General features: G+C 39.7%; 1 protein-coding gene across 1 annotated transcript in view; it reads right to left on the bottom strand.

Moving 5' to 3' along the window:
* PC (pyruvate carboxylase) overlaps positions 1–15,119 on the bottom strand; it is a 628,691-nt gene that overhangs the window by 43,140 nt on the left and 570,432 nt on the right. The window lies entirely within an intron of this gene.

Here is a 15,119-nt window from a genome sequence, read left to right as displayed (position 1 = left end):
TCCCCCAGTCCCAACGTTCTCATTTTGCATACCAACCTTTTATGTGATACAGTATCAAAAGCCTTTAAAAAGTCCAGGTACACCACGTCTACTGCATTACCCATGTCCAGTCTTGAGCTGACCTCTTCATAGAAGCTGATCAGATGTTCTTCTTACATTTTGTATCAATCAACATCCTAGATCGATTTCAAATATACAACTCAGTTAAAAAGGTTTTCTTAACCAGGGCCCCGACTGCTAAAGGTCAATATACATACAGTACAGATACTATAGGTAGAAAAGAAGTTGAGAATATCTGAATTACTTAATATACATGGGTCCACAACACCACAGCTGTCTACTGTGCATATGTATATTGTAGTTCATTTCACAATTCTAAGCAATGTATAACATTAGTTGAATTAGTATTACACCATTTATTACATCAGAAACAGAGATTAAATCATAGCATATTTTATGCTGGATTTGAGATATGAAACAAAGTAGGAAATGATTTTTCGGTCTGTCTTCTCTCAATTATTAATGCTCCAGTCACCATTAATGTCGAAATTACAGGCATTATTTATCATACTGCAGAACTTGGCGTTCAAAAGAAAAAAGAAACCTAAATGCCAGAAATGTTAAAAATTGTGGTCTTTTATATTTCATATAGTCCTTTGTTGATCACGCAAAGTCAAGAATCTGATTTACATACTGTGTCACAGTTTCCAAACACATGTAATTAAAAAAGAATATAAAAGCTCATGGGTTGCACCGGGTAATTCAGCCGCTATGAGGCTTATTAAGGCTTAGGACTGTGTCTGTCAATACGGCTTCTGCATTTTACAAGTGTTATGATTTACAGCTGTAATGAGATTTATTTAGGGTTAATTGTAAATGTGTTATACATAGAAATAAAAACATCCTTTCTTAACTACATATGTTACAGAAATTGTAATGAGAAAGACGTATTTAATGCTAGTCATATATAATAGTTAAAGGAACATCTAACACAATTACAGGCACATCTGTAAATCAATGTGACATAATAGCCATGTAAGAAATAGGTTTCCTTCTTCTCTGCTTTGTGGGATTCCGTGATTTTGTTTACCCCCTACAATAATCATTGCCATCTATAAAAACCCTATGGTGGTTAGCTGGTATTTCTGGGTGTAGCTGCCAAACAGTCTTTATTTCTATACTACAATACCCATTCAAATGAAAGATCAAGAGCGGTTTCTTAGGGCTAGTTCACACTAGCGTCAAAATCCGCCTGTGAAAACACCTCCCATTCATTTCAATGGGAGCCGCTAGCTTTTTTTCCGCTAGCGTTTATTTTTTCAGCTACATTACCTTTCTTCAGGCGGATTACGCCTGGAAAAACCCATTGAAGTCAATGGGAAGCGGAAAAACCGTGTCACGGTTTTTCGTGTGGTTTTGCAAAAAACACTTCAATAACCACTAGCATTTTTCAAAGAGGTCCATACACTGTGTGATTTTTTTTCCTCTGCAAAAAATTCTCTAAAATATTCTGTGCAAACATATTCTTAAACTGGGTTCAGATGAGGATTGATGGACTGGATTTTGATGCAGAATCTTTGTCAAGAACCGGCTCAAAAAACCGCCTCCCATTGACTTCAATGGGTTCCTTGTTCCTGCTCACAAAAAAAAGAAGTGGCATGCCCTCTCTTCAGGTGGATTCCGCCACGGACGTCCGCCTCGTGACAGTCTCTCCTGACTAGGCACATTCATTTGGAATGCCGTGACTGGATGCCGGTGCACTGTACGCACTGCACCGGCATCCAGTCGCGGCTAGCCATTTTTTGGACCGGATTCTGAGGTGGCCTCCGCCTCAAAATCCGGTCCAAAAAACTCCCGTTTGAACCCGGCCTTACAGTTTCTCTAGTAGGGGTGCATGTTCTGGAGTGGGGCTCTCCATTAATCTGTCCTGTGATAGGAATAGAAAAATGTAAAACAAGCTGAGGATGAACCTATTTCAGGATAGACACCAGCAGCGTGTTGTCAATAACTCTTGTTGTGTCCATCCTGTGTCCCACCAGATATGGATCACGAGGAGTTTGGCAGCTCCATTCCTTTCTCCTTTTCTACTGATGCCAAACTGTAGTCTCATTTCTGATATCACAGGGCTGCCTGGAATCAGGAACCAAGCTCTCACTGGTAGACCATGGAGAGACTGCCGCACTACAGCATCATCTATAGAGAAGAGAAGCTCCTTCAGAGGAGGAATGGGAGCAGCAGAGGAATAAAATACTGGAGAAATCAGCCCCTAGATGCAGTGACTGGATGCTATGAAATATTATGAACATAATTGGTGTGGAGTAGAGATGAGCGAGTAGTACTCGATCGAGTAGGTATTCGATCGAATACTACGGTATTCTAAATACTCGTACTCGATCGAGTACCACTCGCTATTCGAATGTAAAAGTTCGATGCAGAACCAGCATTGATTGGACGAATGCTATACAGTCGGCCAATCAACGCTGGTTCTTCTCCTACCTTTAGAAGTCTTCTCCGTGCAGCTCGGGCCTGGGCAGAGCCGACTGCAGATGTCCGCTTGTAGTGTGGGCATGCGCAGTCGGCTCTGCCCAGGCCCGATGCCTGGCAGAGTGAATTCAGAGCCGGAAGATGCCGCGGGGACGCTGCACGGAGAAGACTGCACGGAGGATCCAGCCCGACCCTCACTCGTGGACTTGGTAAGTATAATTTGATCGAACGTTGCCTACCCCTGAAACGAGCATTTTTCCCCCCATAGACTATAATAGGGTTCGATATTCGATTCGAGTAGTCGAATATTGAGGGGCTACTTGAAACGAATATCGAACCTCGAACATTTTACTGTTCGCTCATCTCTAGTGTGGAGATGTTTTAAAAATTGGTTTAGGGTTTTCAGCTACAATGAAACAAGTAAGGTCAGGTGGTTCAACTAACGACCCATTTCACAACAGACTGAGATTTAGTGTCTGTAAGTGAATCACATGGCATAAGTGGTGCAATTTTAAAAATAGCGGCGTTTTATAGTCAGAGTAAAGCGGATTCTAGAGAATCACGTGTCCACTTTGCAGTAAAAACCAAGCTGTGGACATGCCGCAATTTCCAAACCGGTGCGCTCTGTCTAAAGTGCTGTGAGAAGAACCGGAACGTTTTTTCCTGCAGCATTTTTTTGCTGTGGGACGCTATGTGGGGACTCAGCCTAGTAGTTATTTTTACTTCATTTTTTTCCTGTTACTAGATTAATTTAATAAATTCCTGGTTTGGTAAACTGTAATCAATAATGAAAAACAAAAAAACAAAAAACAAATGTCGAATCTCTCCATAAGAATCCATTTAAAATTCTGCATATTTTATTGACTGTTCATTAGAAGCCAATACAGCAAATTCCTACAAGAACTGACTTATAGGCAAATTAAAATTTTAGCTGAAACATGTAACCCAATTCTCAGAGGTGTTTCCAGTATGGACTTTGCGGAGTGTAAACTGGATTCCTACGGATTCCTGGACATTTGTTTTTCTACATTGCTGCTGTCCTATCCTCTGGGCCGGTCCGTGCACATGTGGATATTCGGATACACAGAATGGTAAGCTGAGTTATGGCGGTGTCGATGCTTTCTTTCTTATCTTTTATCAATAATACACCAACTGGTCAGAATTATAGATTTTTGTGCTTTCTACAGGCATTTTATCTTTCATTCCTAAGCCCTTAAGTAATCATGATCAACACTTAAGAACTCCTGAGTCAGAAGACTATATTCATAAGAAGATTTGTGTTGTACAGTATTTTTGGAAAATAGACAACTACTGACAAGTAGAGATGAGCGAACACTAAAATGTCAGAGGTTCGAAATCCGATTTGAAAAGCCGCACACTGTTCGACTGTTCGAACGGATTTCGAACCCCATTATAGTCTATGGGGGGAAATGCTCGTTTCAGGGGTAGGCAAAATTCGATAAAATTATACTTACCAAGTCCACGAGTGACGGTTGGGCTGCATTCCCCTTGAAGTCTTCTCCCGGCGCAGCGTTCCCGCGGCATCTTCCGGCTGGAATTCACTCTGCCTAGGCATCGGGGCCGCGGGGACGCCGCGGGGAGGCTGCACGGAGAAGACTTCTAAAGGTAAGAGAAGAACCAGCGTTGATTGGCAGAATGTATAGCATTCTGCCAATCAACGCTGGTTCTGCATCGAACCTTAAACTTTGAACAGCTAGTAGTGTTCGATCGAGTACGAGTATTTCAAATACCGTAGTATTCGATCGAACACCTACTCGATCGAACACTACTCGCTCATCTCTACTGACAAGCCATCCAACAGAGGGTGTTTTGTCTTCACCTTATCTTACCCTGTGGCATGTGTGCAGTCTGACATGCACTTATACCAACCTAATCTCCAATAAACAAGACTGTATGTAGAAGTTATTGTGTTAAAAGTTTCCAGTGCAACTAGAAAGCAATAAAGCATGGACTATGGATCAATGCATACAGATATAGGCAAAGTACCATGTCATAAAATGGCAGGCATATAAGAGGCTAGACTACGTTCATATCAGTGAAAGAGTCTCCAGTGCAGTGTCCGTCAGAAATCCTGGATAGAGAAATCGTGTTAAAAAATAACGGACGCTCAATGGACCCCTTTGAAGTCAATTAGGTTCCAATTGTACACCATTATTGTGCGCCATTAGACTGCTTTTTCATTCTTCTAGTCATGGTCTTTACCAATGAAAATAATGCAGATGAGATTTGATGTAAACAACAGTCTATGTATCTGCCTGTGACTGCAAATAGATGCAGAGTGATGGAAAAGAGGTAAAGAAGTGCAGGTTTTGGGTTTTTTTGTTTTTATCCCAGAATACCTCACCACCGTCAGTGGAGGAATGGGAGCAACAGAGGAGTCAGCCCTTAGATGCATGTATACTGTGCAAACATAATGAACATTATTGGTGCTGAAGACAGGACATTCCTTGACTGTTATCAATAGATCTTACTAATTTATTCTTTAGAAGATTGATTTAAAAATAATTCAGAAAACTCCAAGTCAAGGAGCCAATGGTTTATTGGAAGGTGACAGTTTTCACAAGTGCAATGTCCCCATTTATTAGATTGGATTTGGTGATTTGCCACTTTTTCTGTGGATGTATGGATTCCAACATCTTCATCCACTAATCCAAAAGCATTAAGAGCTGTCTGTTTGCAATATATGAGAATATTTTTGATCCTAAAAACCACGTTGTGTTTTTCAGGAGATTTGCAACAACCACTCAGGTAGCATGGTCTGTGGGGTTCTGATCGGTTGCTACATCACTTCACTGCCATGAATAAATGGATTTCCTGATTTGCACTGCCCAATTGTTAACACAAAACATAGGCATAGAATCGCCTGCTTTCATTGTAGATGTAACCTAAAACCACTCTATTGTCTGTGCAGAATTCAATGACCATTTCAGGTGTAATAAACTCAGTTAACTCAACACCTAGTAGTTCTAGACTGGGGACAGTGTGTTTGGGTTATGGTACCAATTTTGTTTCATCCACAATTGATCCAATGCAACATGATCCTTGGAGTCAATAGCTATAAGCAACAGCAGCATTTGCTTTGACAGAAGCATCTGAAAATATATATAGTTTTTGGTTTCGTATTTCTGTAGAAGACACAGGAGCATATGGTCTTAACATATTGAGTTCAGTCAGAGCTGATTGTGAGTTTTTCTAGTAGAAGAACAGAATTCTTCTAAAGGTACATCCAAGACTGTTGTCATCTGAGCAAGGCTTTAGTTTGAACCGTAACAGGGGCAGCAAATCCTAGGAGATCATACAAGCTGTTTTATGGCAGACAGAACACCTCTTCATGTGAAGGGCTTTCTTTCAGAGTCCAACTTGTGGGATAAAGGTGGCTAAGTAGACCAAGAACAGAAAATGTTGCCATGCCAAATGTACTTTGTGTACCTTTATGACATAATTTTGTTATTATTTTTCCTTGCCGAAAGGCAAAAAAAAACCCCAAAAAAGTAAAAACAATTGGCCTGTTCTTTCATTGATAAATATTAGTTACATAGAAATTACAAAAATCCCCAGAGATAATGATATTATACACTTGCTAAACTAACACAAGCATGGCCAGTGTTCCCCTATATTATAACTGTGCTTTTGATGCATAAGACTCACAAGTTCATTAAAAATTGATGTGCTTCTTGCCAAACTGAAACACTAAAACTATTGATTTCTACTTTATATAAATCACTTTGAGAGTTCCAAAGTGTCTAACAGCCATAGCCTCCTTTCTCTCCTCCTGCTTTCTCAAACTCAACATGGAGAAAACGGAGTTCATCATCTTCGTCCCACCTCTTAAGGACTCTCTACTTGACCCATCTATCAAAGTTAATGGAACCATGGTTACGCCTGTCCCATGGGTCCGTTACTTTGGGATAACCTTGGACTCTGACCTATCTTTCAAGTTGTACGTTCAAACCCTCAACACCTCCTGCTGCCTCCAACTCAAGAACATCCATCGAATACACTACATCCTCACCCCAGAAACTACAAAGATGCTAGTCCATGCCCTCATAATCTCCCACTTAGATTACTGTAACACCCTTCTCCATGGACTCCCAGCGAATACTCCTCCCCCTCCAGTCCACCTTAAACTGTACTGCTCACTTAATACACCTCTCCCCCCGTTCTGCATTGGCCGCTCCCCTTTGCCTTCACTGGCTACCTGTAGCCCAGCGAATAGCGTCCAAGTTACTAACACTGACATACAAAGCTGTCCGCAACCTGTCCCCTCCATACATCTCCGACCTAATCTTCCGCTACCTGCCCACACGTAACCTCTGATTCTCTAAAGATCTCCTACTCCACTCTGCTCTTATCTGCTCTTCACACAGCCGTCTCCAAGATTTCTCCCGTGCATCCCTCATAGTCTGGAACTCCTTACCAAGACACATAAGACTGACCCCCACAATCAAAAGCTTCAAGAAGATCCTGAAGACTCCCCTATTCAGGAAGGCCTACAACCTTCAATAACACTACTGTTACCACGTCACCATCTGAACAGACTCTACCCTCACCTTCTATCTCTATACCTCTTCCGTCATAGATTGTAAGCCCTTGCGTGCAGGTCCCTCTATCCCACTGTGTCAGTCGGTCATTGTTAGTATATTTTATGCACCGTATGGAAACCCTCAAATATAAAGTACCAAGGAATTAATGGTGCCTTGATGCAAACTATGTTACAGGCTCCTTACTTACAAAATAAAACAGCAATGAAAGACAAATTTGTGCCATTAGACCTTCGCAGACCACAAATTTCCATATTTTGGATAAATGTCCTCTATAATTAGTCTGTGTACCCTTAATTACACCATAGAGCAGCTTCAAGGCTCAGGACAGTGCAAACACAGGAGCTTCTCCTCTGTTCTCTAATGGTTCTACCACTAATGTAACTGTAAGTCATTGTTTATAGTTCTAGTTTCCCAATAATGGGAAGAAATACTACATGGCCCCCCCAAGACACCTGGGGCACAGGTGTGAGTACCTAAACCTGCTCAAGTTATGCTCCTGTTCTTACATGATGGGAAATACTAATAGACAGTGGAGGGTATGGGCCTGGTAAGCAGTGTGAGAAATCCTTTCCCTGTGCTCATTCTTAAAGCCAGGCCACCATAACCATAACTAATATAAGTTTGCTGGACTCTTCATCATCATCACTCTCTGCTTTGCCTATTCCTCCTCCTTGTACTCAGTTGCATCATGGATTATCATTAATAACTGAATGTAAGCAACAATTCATTGCCCAGTCATCCACATATTCGTCAATTGAATTTGCATCTGGCCAAGTTGATTGTGGTCCAATCATTCCTGGTAGAGATGAGCGAACACTGTTCGGATCAGCCGATCCGAACAGCACGCTCCCATAGACATGAATGGAAGCACCTGGCACGCAGACTTTGCCAGCGGCCGGCCCCTTCCATTCATTTCTATGGGAGCGTGCTGTGAGCGTGCTGTTCGGAACGGCTGTTCCGAACAGTATTCGCTCATCTCTAATTGCTGGTCAACTTAGTGGATTTCACTGCCTTTAGGCAACTGATGGGGTTTGCTCAGCGTCAATGAAGAAAAATTATATTAAAAACCAAGCAAAGCAAGTTGCATTCACTAAATTGGTATAAACATCTGGGCTGCAAAAAAAAAAGATGCCTTATGCATCCCCATACACAGAAAAAAAATATGGGTGTCAAAATATGGTGAATTTTTTTTTTTTGCAAAGTTTTGAATTTTTTTCAATACAAAAAAGCTGTATAAATTTGGTATCACCATAATCATACCGACCCACACAACACTGGCGACCTGTCATTTTGGTTGCTCATTGAATGCTGTGAAAAATGAAGCCCATATTTTCATTTAACTTAACCTCGTACAGCTCAGTAAACCAATAAATAAAAAAAATGATGGCCTTTCGAAGATGGATAGTAATAAACGAAAATCTAAATATTCCTGCAGTGGGAAGGGGTTAACTAGTAAATGACATTCGTTTTACAAATATAGTACATCCCTCAGATGGCCTTATTGACATACACAGAAAAATGTTGCTACACTTTAGATTAACAGCAATATCTGGGATCAGATGGCAAAGAGTTAGAGAAATGACGCAAGATGAGAATCTGAGCATACAAGACAGATTCCATGTCATATTCATTAGCAGCACATGAACACAAGGGAGAGAAATATATCAGTTTCCAATATCCAGGCATTCATCTCACAGACAGCTACTCATTCATAACATGAGCCAGAAAACCATCTTGCAATCCTTTCTCTAAAGATTCATATAATAGCAATAACAGGAATATTATCCATTCTATAATTCTAGTCAAATGTTCTTGGCATTAAATAACATACAATCCTTATACAAATCACTGCCTGGTGTTTATGCTGCATATTGTTTGACTTGAGCAGATAACTTCTGCAGCTTCGGTGTATATAGTAGTATATATATATATATATATATATATATATATATATATATATATATATATATATATTATCATAGGTACGCATGTGTACTTATAACATTCTAGCATGCAACATCTCCGGGGTATTGCAATCTTCTAACACAAGTATAATGAAATCATATGGGGAACAGGTGCAAATTTTATGAGTTTAACTAAATTTTTTACAGGAATTATTCTTTTCATCCATCTTCATAGAAATGCAAGCATCTCACTGATGGTGATAAATGTAGTACGGAATTTGCAATTAATAAAACCAGCAATCTTTCTCAGATATAGTAAGAGTAATTGCACGAGACCAGAAACTGTGCATGATGGAAAGCGTGGAGAATTTTAATACAGTATTAGGTGAACACATCCAGACATGAGCACTGATCTATCTGTTACTGTCCTTTCTTGTCTCCATCAAAAATATTGCTAAAGAATAAGTGAACATCTTTGGCTAACGTAAAGAGGGATTCGGTATTACTGGTGGTCTCTGTCGGTGACTACTAGTCAGACTAGATAAAGGTGTGACAAGGCACCTACGGTTGTCTGTAGGATAGGGACCCACCCCGGTTTAACTAATAAAATAAAGGATCCTAATACAGGTAAGTTAGGTATCAAATAGTTTTTATTTTTATTGCATTGTGCTTTATGTGACTATGCAGAGTCAATGTGAGCAACGTTTCGGCACAACTTGCCTTTCTCAAGCTCTTGTCTTGGGGTGGCAGAGATAGGACTGTCTATCCCCTGGAGCAAGTATTCCAGACGGTCTTGTCTAGGGTCTGGTTGCTTAAGAACCCTAAATAACAGTGGGTGATGGCCAATTGGAGTGTAGCTGGAGATCCCTGTGTAGGCTCCTTCCCCCTCACTGCCACCAATGGTACCCGCCCGGGGCCACGCTCTAGGTACACATCAGGATATCCTCCACACAGGGATCTCCAGCTACACTCCAACTGGCCATCACCCACTGTTATTTAGGGTTCTTAAGCAACCAGACCCTAGACAAGATCGTCTGGAATACTTGCTCCAGGGGATAGACAGTCCTATCTCAGCCACCCCAAGACAAGAGCTTGAGAAAGGCAAGTTGTGCCAAAACGTTGCTCACATTGACTCTGCATAGCCACGTATAGCACAATGCAATAAAAATAAAATCTATTTGATACCTAACTTACTTCTATTAGGATGCTTTATTTTCCTAGTCAGACTAGTCACACTGCCCTGTTAGGAGGGTTCTGCAAGGGGGGTTTGCTCCCTCCTACCCAGACTTTACATGGTAAATTTAAAGGACAAAATGAATAATTGATGATGCCCCTTCTCCAGAGTAGAGCAGGGTTATAAAATATCTAAATGTCTTATTTTAAAATAAGATTTGTTGCAATGCCCCCTCTCAGCAGGTGTGCCTAAGGTGCCCCCTTCACCCAAACCTCCAACACTAGCACTGCCCTGTCCATTTAGGACTCTGCCTTAAGAAATATTCTCACCATCTTAAGATAAGATGAGATAAGATAATCCTTTAATAGTCCTACTGTGGCAAAATTCAGTGTGTTACAGCAGCATGGATAATACAGTAATATATTACAAGAACGAAAACATACAAGCTCATAACAGATAGAAAATATACTAGGAGTCATAGCAACTAAGAAGTAAAAGAAGGACTCAGGATCATTTAGTTCTCAGTGCAGAGTGATCTTCACTTAGCCTGATGTTGATTATACACACTTGCTTCACTTGGGGTGAAGCAGATACATAAGATAGCACCTAGGGGAACCATAACTAGTTGATGGTAATACCACATTTTACAGGCCATAGATTGTTACCATCATCCATTGCAGATAATATATTATACATATCTTCAGGCTTGACATGAGTTCAAGCAAAGCGTTCAGTCTTGCCATAGCCATCAGGTTATCTAGATCCCCGGATGATGGGAGCTACAGTCACCATTTAGCAAATATCCTACAGCTATGACTACTAAAGCAGTAGATTGCAAGGCAGGATGCAACAACGTGGCAAGACTTGAGTGCTTGATCATTGAAAGCGGGCGGGGGTTTGACACTGATGGATCCTATAGTCATGTACTACAATGGAAGTAGTATGGTATACAACATAAAAATCAGTAACTTGAAACATGCCAATGTCTAAGAATATCACTATGTAACCTTAGTGTGACATAAGCTCAAGAACATTGTGGCAGGAGCTTGAGCAGCAATTCACAAGCCTATGATAAGCATGTGCAATACGCAGCTCTGGGCGGAGGTAAATGACTGAAGAGATTAGGGATAGGGCTGCCTTTAAAGTTTTGGGCTAGGTCCCTTGTTGCTAGTGATAGTTAATAGTAATAGTTAAAGGTATAGTAAAGTAAGGAATTGGAGAGGGACCATTGACATTACTCATATACATTACCATTGAGGCCACAAATTGGTCTCCGCAGTCACATAAGGCACTGGAATTCCAGCATTAAAGTGCCAACATGAGACTCAACAGGCACTAGTGGCAAACAACGGAGGGCAGGGGCAAGCGAGTATGCTTTTTCTTTATTTTAAACCTTCACTTGCCACCATACAGATAGTTCCAGATTGCTCAAGTTTATCCACCTTTCCAATACTGAATGTCTATCCCTAGGATAGGCCAATGATATAACATCTGCAGGGGTCCAACAGCCAGGACTTCTGCAAATCTGCTTTTCTGAGACAAAGCGGAAACCGGTATAACGCACGTAATTTTGCGCATGCAATTTTGCGGCCGCATAATTGCGCGCAGAAAATTTGTGAGCACTTCTGTGACTTTATCATTCCATGCTTCAGTGGCTTTAAATCTATCTATCTATCTATCTATTTATCTATCTGTCTCATATCTATATATCTATCTATCTATCTATCTATCTATCTATCTATCTATTTATCTATCTGTCTCATATCTATCTATCTCCTATCTATCTATCTATCTATCTATCTTTCTATCTATCTCCTATCTATCTATCTATCTATCTCCAATCTATCTATCTCCTATCTATCTATCTATCTATCTATCTATCTATCTATCTATCTATCTATCTATCTCTCATATCTATCTATCTATCTATCTATCTATCTATCTATCTATCTATCTATCTATCATCTATCTATCCATCCATCTATCTATCTATCTATCTATCTATCTATCTATCTATCTATCTCTCTATCCATCTATCTATCTATCTATCTATCTATCTATCTATCTATCTATCTGTATTTGCTTCTATACATGTCTACCATTATACATACTAGAATTGTATTTTATAATGTGATGTTTAGGCCCGGTTCACATCTGGTTTCCATTTGTGGAGTCTGCTTGGGACCCCCAAACAGAAACGTATACGCATTGAAAAGCGGTTACATTCAGGGTCTCCAATTATTATACTCTGGGGTCTTTTCAGACCCCAGACTATAATAATTGTTCATGTGTGTTTATTATGGGGCATAATGGTGTATGCAGGGGCCACTATGGGGCATAATATAGCGTGCAGGAATGCGGCGGAGGTCGAGGTCTTTAGTGTCAGTCAGGAAATTGGGGGGCCCATGTCAAAAGTTCGCCACGGGGCCCCCCGCCATTCCTAGTTACGCCACTGGCAGTCATACAAAGTCATACAAAGTGTAGCATTGGGTTTAGGTAATGCAACGATGCGTATCTTATGGCAAGTAGCTGTGCTGTCTTGGTACAGCTGATTTAGAGGGTCCTGACTGTCAGACCCCCCACAGATATAATATTGATGTCTGTCCTAAGGATAGACCATCAGTATTAGAAAAATAGATAATCCATTTAATTTAAAGGGGCATAATTTAAATTAGGGGGACAGGGAAAAGTCTCAGTAAAAGAAGGAACTGTGAGGGTGAGGCTACAGAAGGGGGAATGGGCTAGTGGTAAAAGGGCATGTCTAGAAAAGGTTCATCATGTGTTGCATGCATCACCCTTCCTAAAATTTGTCCCACGCCCAACCTTCCCCCCAACTAGACTTATTGTTATACGCTATAGAAGCTTCTGTTTCTCTCTTCTGATCCTCCTTCCTTTTCCTCCACTCTTCTCCATTAAATTCTGTGGGCACATGGTATTTAATATTTCAGGTAGGAGATCGCCATCCAACATGCATTCAGAAGAGATTTAGCAGAGTGAATGTCAGTATAGCAGGGAGTAAGTAAGTAGGAAAGGAGGCTGAGAAGAAAAAGAAGCATTATTTTCTGAGATATATTTGGCTGCCTTTCTGTGAAATCCTGCATTTCTTTCTCCTTTCCCTGTATTCTGCCTCTCACTGTGTAAAGTGTACAGGCTTGTCTGTGTAATGAAGAGAAGAGGAGGGACATTTCAAACAGTTATATCTTGGGTATTAAAATATGTGATTCTGGTGTTGTATGAAAGAGGAAATTCTCTTCTTTCATATGACACTAAGAATGCAGTTCTACCTGTGAGTAGATTAGGTGGGATTAGGAATAGCTGCAGTGGTAGATGTAGATAACCCCAACTGCATTTGCAACTGATGATATCTCTGGAACGTATAAAGGTACATTTGCAACGTTACTACCAACTGCAACCTTAGTGTCACGTTAAGGAAACACTTCTTTTATATGGTACCAGAAGCACGTTTCTACATTTTATGATCTTTATTTAATTTAATTTTATTTATTTATTTATTTATTATTATTATTTCATTTTATTAATTTTATTATCTTTATTTTATAATGTCTCATTTTATAATGCACTATTTAAAGCCAGCCTTCCCAACATAGGTATCAGCCTTAAACAGTTTTCTTTTTCTGTAGGGACAATATTAGACTTTTGCCAGTCCATTGATACGTTACCTGTATTAACTATAGTTTAGTAATCAAAGTTGTTTGAGAAAACGATGAGATAAATCATCAGGACTTGGGATTTTACTTACATTAATACTCCACTCCGCCAAGTAATAGCTCCTGATCTTCTGAGCCTGCCCCATCCATTTGATAAATGGATGTCTATTGATTTGAATTGAGACAATATACTTATTTAAATTGAAGTTAGTAAGTACAATTATCTGTAAGTTTTTTTTTTATATTGGACACATTTTGAAGGACAATTTCTATAAAATATTGTCTTGGTTTGAAAGGCTGTTCCCTCCAGGGGCAAATGTAGCAAGAATGTATTGTTAGCTGATTCCTTATGATATCATCTGATTGATTTTAATTTCATAAACCAGACCCATGACGATTAGCTGATTGTTTATCAAACTTCATTTAATAAAGGCACTGTCTTAGTGAGAAAAAAACCTTTAAGTGGGTTGTCTAGTTTCATTTAAACAAGAACTCAGCGAGCTATTCACAGTACAGATAGTGTAATAGAGACATTTTGTAGTAAATGATGGAATCTTGTCGCAAGATCAAAATGGATTGGTGGTATGTAGAGCAGTAAGCAATTGTCCTCCCTTTCAGGACTAGAAAGTGCCAAGACCATCTCTGGTTCTTCAATGGCTACCCAGTGAGTCTCTTCAAACCTATTATACAAATCGAAAAATGCACTTTTTTTATTCCACTCCATTTCATTAAAATAATGGAAATAATGGCAATCTGTTGGACTGGTGCTGAAATCAGGTGCCAAAACCCTTTATAAATAAGCAGATCTGCGGACCCACAAAGAGTAACATTGTTACATTGCTTTATTTTAATACTTTTCAGACTTGTAAAGGGGTGTTCAAACTCACCAAATGAAGATGTGACCTACTTTACCTGTCCTATTGGCTTTGCTTGTCCAGATATGTGTATCTGCAGTTCAACAGCCTTATAAACACAAACATGGTTTTTGACAAGCTAACACAATATTATATTATTATTATTATTATTATTATTATTATTAATTTATTTATTTATATAGCACAATTAATTCCATGGCGCTTTCCATAAGCCATCTATCCTATTTGTCTTAATGTACATACACACATGGACAAATTGTTGGTACCCCTTTTTTTAATGAAAGAAAAACCCACAATGGTCACAGAAATAACTTGAATATGAGAAAAGTAATAATATATAAAAATTCTATGAAAATGAACAAATGAAAGTCAGACATTGCTTTTCGCTTCAACAGAATTTAAAAAAAAAAAAAAAAAACTCATGAAACAGGCCTGGACAGAAATGATGG

The sequence above is a fragment of the Leptodactylus fuscus genome, chromosome 7, assembly GCF_031893055.1.
Source record: "Leptodactylus fuscus isolate aLepFus1 chromosome 7, aLepFus1.hap2, whole genome shotgun sequence".
Lineage (NCBI taxonomy): Eukaryota > Metazoa > Chordata > Amphibia > Anura > Leptodactylidae > Leptodactylus > Leptodactylus fuscus.
Note: the sequence above shows the minus strand (reverse complement) of the source record. Positions and strands in the feature narration are given on the sequence as shown.